The 9,656-nt window shown below is 31.6% G+C and overlaps 1 long non-coding RNA gene across 1 annotated transcript in view; it reads left to right on the top strand.

Moving 5' to 3' along the window:
• The first annotated feature begins 3,299 nt into the window (after positions 1-3,299).
• LOC127862491 (uncharacterized) overlaps positions 3,300-9,656 on the top strand; it is a 44,857-nt gene continuing 38,500 nt past the window's right edge. The window contains exon 1 of the long non-coding RNA XR_008040646.1: positions 3,300-4,409. This is a non-coding gene — a long non-coding RNA (uncharacterized LOC127862491). The remainder of the gene's footprint in view (positions 4,410-9,656) is intronic.

The following is a 9,656-nucleotide window of genomic DNA, read 5'->3' as shown; positions in this document are numbered from 1 at the left end:
GTTATGTTTGTATGAAAAATGACAAAGGTTTTCACAATGAACCAAAGCACGTTTGACGACAGGTGTGTACAATAGGGTATAAGAGCTAAAAATTGTACCAACTTTGTACAAGGCCATAATCCTTTAAAATGAACATTTTCCTCCAGTTTGTTTAATTCAAACCTAGATAAACATATCACCAAGCATAAAAATCTGACTTTATCTATTTGGGATGAAAAATGAAAAAGTTTATCAAAAAGAACAAAAACACGTTTGACAGCAATCGTGTACAACAGAGGAAAAGAGCTTAAAATTGTACCAACATTGTATAGGGCCAAATCCTTTAAATTGAACATTTTCTTCTACGTTTTGTAATTTATACTTAGATTAACATCTCTCCTAGCATAAAAATCATACTTCAACGATTTGAGATGAGAAATAGAAAAGTTTTTAAAAAAAGAAACAAACCACTTTGGCGACAGGTGTGAAAATGATTGAATGAAATAACAGTATAAAATTGTACAAAGGCAAAATCCTTAAAAATGCCTTATTTTCGTCTACTTTTTATAAATCATACCTAGATTAACATCTCACCTAGCATAACCATCTTACTTAATCAATCTGTGATAAGAAATGAAGAAGTTTTTGAAAAAAATCGTTTGGGCCTTTCAATTTTTCAAAAATTATCGAAAATGAACAAATCCATTGTTCTCTTTCAAATTCCGATATATTAATAATACATAAGAATAATAACTACCAAAACTTGAAGCATTTTCAACAAAGAAAATAAAAACTTATTTTTATTTACACAAAAAAATATTCAATATGTCTGTTTGCGGCGACCGACTTTGCCCATAATTTATTGCTTTAAAACAAAATGGCCGACAGTAGCTGGAACAGGGAAGAATCTACAGGTACACCGGCATCTCCAAAATCGATGTCACGTGACCCGCGTCCGCCGTTAGATATTATCGCATATCGCTATCGCGAAGACGAGAGTTTCCAATCTGTGTTATCTATAGGTCTTTGTTTAGCATTAGTTCTCATTACATACAAAATATTCAAATGTTAATTAAGTGTTTAGAAAGCCAATTAGATGTTTCTAGAAGTGAAAATAACAACATTATTCAAACTAAAAAGAACCACTATTTCTTAAATTACATTAATTACAACATTGCTGATGTTCTGCAGGGTGACAAACTTTGAGATTTAATCCATATATTAACAGTATCCAGATTAAGTTTGCAAATCCAGATTATTTGCAAACTTATTTTTTTTATTTATTGAACAAATGTTATGAAATTTTGCATATTTGTAGGGGGCATTGAGTACATACATATAATTGAAAAAAAAGAGTAAAAATGTTTTTGGAAAGTAGAGTTATTTGATGATAAAGTTGCCATCCCCCGTTGGATCCCAACGGGGTTTTGGCTCCCCCGTTAAGAATTGCAATTTTCCAACGGGAGATTTTTCCAGACGGGAGAATTTTACCTATATTTTACAAAAAATGTAATTTAAATATTATGCTTTGTTTTCTGTTTCAATGTTTACAAATACACATGTTTAAGTTATAATTGTAAGAAATATGTACTTTAATAAGAAAATAAAGTGTTTGTAGATTTTCTTCCTCCGTGGGGTTTTGACAGGGGATCCCGTGAAACTCCCATATCCATTAAACTCCAACGGGGTTTTCACGGGGGACCCCGGCAAACTCCCATTTAAATTAAACCCCAATGGGAGTTTGACGGGGGATCCCCGTCTAACTCCAATTTATAAAGAACTCCAATGGGAGTTTGACCAGAGAAGGGAGGGGGGATCAGACTTCAATAAACAGTTTATACCCATTGCAATATATTCTATTGTATAAAGAGTAAAAGACACCAAACTTTATTAAATAATTGATGTTTTCTTTTTAAGGTGTCAAAATCAATTTATAATTTTCTTAACTCGGTACGTTACGTTGAATAAAATGTCTTTTTGAAAGAGATTAGACCCACATATTGCTATTTCTGGAAAGATGAATTTAAAACGTTCCATAATTTTGAAAGACTGTATAAATAATAAAGTGACTTATCTCGAAAATATATTACATTTACCTTTTGATAATCCAAACGTTGCTTTTATCCATTTTTGTGATGATAAATACAATCCAGAAAGACAATAACATTGGAAACATACTTATTGTCATTCGGAATTGTATTATTGTGTTGTTTATTCCCGTTTAACAGTTTTTGAAGTTTTTTGCTCGAAATTTTGGGTCCGTCTATAATGCGTATATGACTCATTTTCGCGAATATGAACGAAACGAGCGAATATGATCGAATATTTGCAATATTGATGCTTTTTCTGCAATGTTTTTATCAACAAATTACAGTTTAATGTAAAATATAATTAAGACTGTTAACATAAATAGATCAATTCTCTAGCCATTATCATGTTTCGAACTCTAAAGTCATGTTCGCGAATATGAACATTGTTTTTAGGCTACACACAACCAACAATAACCACGACGACTCCACAATACAAGGTTTACAGTCAACTCGTACCTTAGTCAACTCGCACGGTAGTCAACTCGCACGTTGTTTGGTCAACTCGCACGGAAGTCAACTCGTACCTAAAAGTCAACTCGCACGGTAGTGAAACTATTGATGTGTTGATGGGTTTTGAATGAGTTATTTATGCATAAACACAAATGAGAAATACTTTCATTTTAGTTCAATACTTTTTATTGCAATATTTTCACAAAATAACACATTTTTTTTAAACAAATTGTGTTTACACCAGGTTACATTATCGGCACATTATAACAGACAGTAAAAGTACTTTTTAAAATATATTTTTTAAACTATTATTTTTATTAAAATATTTGAAACACACATTGTCAAAGCTTTATCATGTACACAAGTAGACATTCATCTATATACTTTTATTTTAATATTTATTTCAATATTTACATACAGTATCAAAGCTGTACAATATGTACACAAGTAGACATACATCTATATACTTTTATTTTAATATTTATTTCAATATTTACACACATTATCAACGATTTACAATATGTACACTAATATTGTAATTTAATGAATAGGACATAAAGACTGATAGAGCTATGAATTATTAAGAATTTAATATTTGTCATAAAACTATTAATGAATATCCCGTTACCTATGGAAAACTTATTGCGCACACAATTATAAGTAAAAAACGTATAACAATAATGTTAACGTGAGTACAAATACGTATAGCTTAGTATCATATAAACCGAGTATATATGATTATCATACCTACATGTATTGAAACATTTTTGTACGCAAAGATTATTAATTTTACAATAATAATCAGTCATAATACAATTTTACAGAATCAAATGTGTATTTAATTAATAATTTAATAAAATTGCCCAGCATTATTAAAATTTGAACATGAGTTACAGTTCTACATTAATTAATTAAATATTAAATTGTAAAGCATGACAAATTAAAATATTTATTTAAGTATTCCATACTACAGCCTTATTTCTAGGCAACCCCTATCAGTAATAGCCTTATCTACCCCTCGATTATCAGTACCCTCATCAGCTCTGAATGACTGACAGATTAGCTGTTTATTGTAATTTTAGGGGTGGGAAATAGGATATGGTGTTTTCAGGTATTGTTACTTTCTTGACTGATTAGGTGACATATGGTTTATTATTACAATTCCAAATTAACAATTAAAGTGATATTATGGGCATGTTTCACTGTTGAATTGAGCTGAACATAATTAACAGGTCAAAAGAGTTAGTTTAAATGTGGTTACTGACGAATTATCTGCAACTCATCTTGCTGCCAGTTGTTTATAAAAAGTATATATTATAATCGATATTTTACATGACTCACCCAGTCCTCTAATCCGAAATGATCCGTAAAACAAAATAGTGTATTTGTGTCGTATGAACGAATCTGCACTAAAACTAGATTTAGATTCACTTCGTAAATCGAATCTTGTATGTCGTCAGTTGTCAAAACGAAACTACGGTTGATATTCAAATGCATTATTTTTCTCTTTCCGGGATATTGTTGTAGTATGTTGATGCTGCATTAACAAATATAAGTGTATATGAAGTGAAAACACCAAAAATAAACAACGGTTGCGATACACTACATAGACATATACGCTCTTTAGTCGTACCGAGCACATATCAGTGAAAGGGGGAAAAATTACATATCTTTAGGGTATCGGTAACCTATGGTCTTTAAAAATCGATTAGGAAATTATAAAAGGTATTTCTGGTGTTAGGTTTAAGAAAGAATGTCTCAAAATATTGTTTAAAAAAACAACATTGAAACTAGCGACAGCTCCCTTGCAAGGATATTTTGGATCTCCAAAAAGGAGGTTTTTGCGAAGGTCAATATTTCACGCTGCAGAAACAGAACAGAACTTTAAAGGTAAATTGTGAAAAATCTAAAGACTTGTAGGTAAATAAGCACAGTACATGGTTGAAATTAATGAGTAATGTAGCCAAAACTAGAATTGCATTCTGTTTTAATGTACTTTGCATGCCATGAAATGGGTAAAATTTCTCAATTTTTCATTAAAAAGTAGGTGGGTGGGGGAAAGGGTGTCAGACAATTCACCCCCAAGACAATTCATCCCCTGGACAATTCACTCCAGAATTTGTTTTCCTTGGACAATACACCCCCAAGACAATTCACTGCCATATTTTTTATATGATAGCTATTGCATTGTCATTTGCTTTTGTCATATTTAAAAATAAGTTGTGAACAGATGTTTGGGGTTATAATTTTGACTTTGTAGCACAATTTTGATGTGAAGGTAATAAATGTAGTATGTAAATGAAAGATGAAATAGTGTTTTTTGTCAAATGCAATCCAACCAATGTTATTTTCCTATAAACTGTGTTACAACATATAAAATTGAAACAAATTAAGTATTTTGTATTTATAATATTTGTGCATTGGATTTAAATAACAGTCTGCGAAATAAGCGCACGCCCGTTGGCCTGGGCGTGTAAATTATAGCTCGGGCCTATTAAAATTGCCATATTGTACGACCGTCGGGCCAGTAGAAATTCCGTGTATCAATATTGTTTCATTTTTAAGTGTGATAAAAGTCATTATTTTGTGAGTACTTCGCGAAGATTTCCGACAGAACTTCGTTCAACTTCGCCTAAAATACGAGATTTAAACGCGTTCCGATTGGTCCATACATTCAACGGTCATTTTCGAGTCGTAACACAGGCCACGTGGTGAACAATTTAGACTGGTTATTTACTAGTGGCACACGTCATGCTGATGTGTTTTTCTGCTGAAGTAAACTTATCGACGTACGCGGCTTGCATTTCCCGAATAAACATCGTTTTACTTTGTAACCTTGTTTGTGTGTTTATTTCCAAAGTTGAAAGTCCCTACGCGCATAAGGCTGCATAATGCTTAAATACGTAGCTGGAGTGAAGCCTGGCAAGAAACTGCCCACTTCTGATCGTAAGTCAACAAATGACTATGAAAAATCACGGAAACGTGAATTTCAAGAAAAGTGGTAAAAAATTAGTGATGAAGGAGAAGCTACTTCTGTAAGACAGAGTTTAATAAGCTACGCTTAAAAACACAGCATAAGAAAAAAGTCAACATGTATGATAAAAGTATGCCATCTATGCCTTCACTTGTCAAGTAAACTTCTGGAAAATAACTATCAGGTTGCTTGTTTTACAGGATATGGTTTCTGACTAAGAGGATCTCCAGGATTGCAGTGATGATTAGATGAATGAAGAAGTTGTTTATCACATGTTAAATACTTATAATTAATAAAGGACATAATTACATTGACTTGTTATATTGTGTTGCAATTGTTTTTGCAATAGGCTTTACAGTTAACATACCCTGGATACAATTTTACTTTTAATAGATTAACTGCTATTGAAAGATGAAACCCTTTATCAGGGTGTATATTTTAACAAATTTACTTTGGGCTAGTAATTTTGCTGCTGGGCTACTTGTCTTTACCATTCCAGTAGCCCGAATGGCTAGTGGATAAAATGAACTATCGTGAAGACTGAAATAATATTATTAGGTTAACTGCTATTTTATTATTTGAGAACTTTGTCAAATATTGAAGTTGATTAATTAGTTTCATTTAATTCTTAGAATTTTACATTATGACAATTACTTATTTATTCATGTTAGATGGGATAATTAATTTAATAAAATATTATGGTTTAATTGATAAGAAAACCTTAATTAAAGAAAGGAAATTTAATCTGGTTGGAAGCGTGCTATTAATGGGTATTACAATCAAGCAACAACAACAACAACAACATAACCTTTATTAAGCTCAAATCACAAATATAGTGACACATGAGTATTCAGTGACAATGCATCTTTTACAAAGAGTTATTAACAATTGTGACATGGTGTTTAACTTTAGATAGAAAATAGAAAAGAGAAAGAGAAGTGGAGATGAAAAAAGATATGAGACATACATTTGAATTGAGTGGGGGAATGATGATGTTGACCTGAGAAATAAACATTTTTTATTCCTTTGGCCTGAATAACCTGTTTGTTTACATGGATTACTGATGCAGACTATAGTTATGGTTTTTTCATTCGGTTCTATTTAAAACCCGGTGAATTTGATTGGTTAATTTATTTTTGTCTGCAGCGCTTCGCTGATCTGTGTGTAAACCCTGGAATTAGGTCAGAAATGTGCGTATTGTTTGTGTTTTCACTGTTTCCTCTGTAGAATAATCGTGGAGAGTGTTTCATTTATAGATCGCATATATTATTAACTAAACTTTAAAAAGTGACGTATAGATTTACATTTTGTAGACCGAAATTGTCTGTTAATGTAATTCTACTTGGGATTAATTGGTGTGTTTTAATTAAGTAATGATCAAATGTGAAGTGACCCATTCACGTGACATTGACCGATGTTGTGTCAGGCCAGATTAACCATGCCCATGTTTGTCCTGTGTCAGTGACCATGTGATTCGTAAGTAAAGGACTTTATGTTATTGTTTCAGCAAGTAGCTTTATATAATCATGTACTAAATTGTGTCGATTTGACCTGCAGTAGTGAGATTGCATGACAAAAAGTACTTTACTGTACATGTATTTGTGAAGTTGTGTAAGTTTACACATGGCACCAGGGGTGGCGAAATCAAATGTCCGAGTTGCCAGAGTCGTACATTTGCTTGTCTGGGCAACTGATTTTTTTCAATTAAGTTGTCCGTGGACAACAAGTTTTTTAAAAGTCGGGTCCAGGTATACAAAAAAATACATTGTATTAAAGCCATAATTAAGTTTTACAAAACCGGATGTTGACATGCGATTACATTGTCAGTGCTATTTGCGGAGCAATCAAGCTAAAATACGGGCACTCTCCTGCGCAGTGATCTCCCTTATTCTATAAGAGACCAGGAACATGCCGCATTTTAAACATTCAGCCTGACTGTTAGACAGTGTACAGACTGGTTTCTTTATTTTTACAATCAGACGGAAATAAAAAGTATCAACGTAAGATAATCAAAACACGGTGTACCTTGTTATTTAAGACGACTTTAATGGTAAAAATGGAACATTTAGTTTTTTTTAATCTTCAACAACGGAGCAAAAACCCGAAGCTTTGAGCAGTCCACCTCCCAAAAAAACTAACAAAGATTATGATAAAAAAATATGATCTATTAAACGCACCAGAACTTTTCAAGAAACTTGGCTAACAGATTTTCAATGGTTACCAGTTGATGATAATCAAATTGCTACCAGTAGCGGCGCACAGCCTCAGTCCGATGAGGTCGACATATTGAACTAGTTTAATTTGTTAAGATTACGGTGCACTTATGTTCAACACATGTTTTAATAACACTAGCTTTGCAAGATTAAAAGTTTTAGAAAGTCTTTATATTGTTTATAATATACTGCTATAATGAATGTACTATTGAAATTAAACTATAAACAAAACTAGCAAATCATACTCATTTTGGTATTGTTTTACATTAATTAATAAATGCGTTTATAATTTATATAAACATTAACGGACAAGTGTAGTTCAGCAACGGACAAGTTAAATTTCCTAAATGGTTGTCCGTGGACAAGTATATTTTTTTTAGATTTCGCCACCCCTGGGCACATGAAATCAATGGTGAAAGGCATGGATGGGTGATGGAGAGGGGGGATGAGTAGAAGTGCTGCAATAAGTAATAAGTGTCAAGTGTCATTGATTAAAAAACATATTCCAGCAAGGTTAACAATAAGCTTGAGATACAAACATACATGTACATTGCATATAATTTGGCTAGTGCAAGGTTTAAAATATAAATCACAATTTGCTAACAACATTTATGAGTAAATCAGTAATTTCAAATTTGTGACATTGATATTTGTTGCCAGATTGAAAAAACATGCGTAAAAATATTTTAAACATGCGTAGTGAATGAAGTTAGGTATTCAACATGAACTATGATGTAGTAATACCAATATGTAAGATGATTAATTCATCTTATAAAATATTAATTGATTGATTGAGACGAAATGCAAAAAGTACTGCATTAGACATGATTTTGTTCTCTATATAAATAAATTTATCAACGTGTTAGCGTTTAAAGTAATATTTTTTGTGGATATGAATTAGTCTTATGAGGTTTAATTGTTGAAATACATAAAAGATAACAAACATAATTTAACATATACACCAAGTTAAACTTATCAGCGGGTTAATGTTTGAAATAATACTTTTATGAATTTACATAATTTTTTTTAATCCTTTAAGGACCTTGTTGTCAACAATTCTTTAAATTTTAGCGTATTTGTTCTACAGTAGTAGTATTTTTTATAAACTTCCTTCTATGTTCATTAAAAAAGGGACATATAAGCATGTAGTGAAATTCATCCGCCACATCTCTGCATGTAAAATGAGGGCATGTTCTCTTATTTATGTCTTGATTGGTCCATCTACCTGTCTCATTTGGGAAAAAGTGATTACCAGTTCTAAGTTTAATAAATAAAGATGATTCATATTTAGTTAGTGTGATTAAATATTTCTCTAATTCAATCTTATCCTTAAATATTGAATAGTTTAAGCCTTTTGTTGAGTTTTGAAGTGAGGTATGCCAGGTTTGCTGGTATTGATTAAGTAATATGCTCTTTATAGTGTACTTTATATTTTTATTTTGGATTTGATCTTGATTTAGCCATATGTAATTTCTGCCAGTTTGTGTGAAGATATTTTTTACATGATTTATCCATTTAGATTCAAAGTTAGGAAGGTTTAACATGTATTTATATATGAGATATGCTAATTTATCCGGTTTCCCAGTTATTAATCTATTCCAGTATGCAATCATTCTGCATTTTATATTGAGATCTATGGGGTATCTTCCGAATTCTGCGTATATCATATAAAGTGGGGAGCTTTTTCTTAGATTGAAAATTTTTCTCAGAAATTCATTGTGTATTTTCTCTAGTAAATCAATGCTTTCATAGCCCCAAACCTCTGCTGAATATGTTAATATTGGCAGGATAGTGTTATCAAAAAGTTTTAATATCAGATATATTGGTAAATTAAGGTTATTAATTCTTGAATAGAGTAGGTGCATTGCTTTCCTTGCTTGTTGTGCAAGATGTTTCTTTGCAGTTAGGAAGCTACCAGATTTTGCTAAAAAAACACCTAGATATTTGTAT

The sequence above is a fragment of the Dreissena polymorpha genome, chromosome 16 (assembly GCF_020536995.1).
Source record: "Dreissena polymorpha isolate Duluth1 chromosome 16, UMN_Dpol_1.0, whole genome shotgun sequence".
Taxonomy (NCBI): Eukaryota; Metazoa; Mollusca; class Bivalvia; order Myida; family Dreissenidae; genus Dreissena; species Dreissena polymorpha.
Note: the sequence above shows the minus strand (reverse complement) of the source record. Positions and strands in the feature narration are given on the sequence as shown.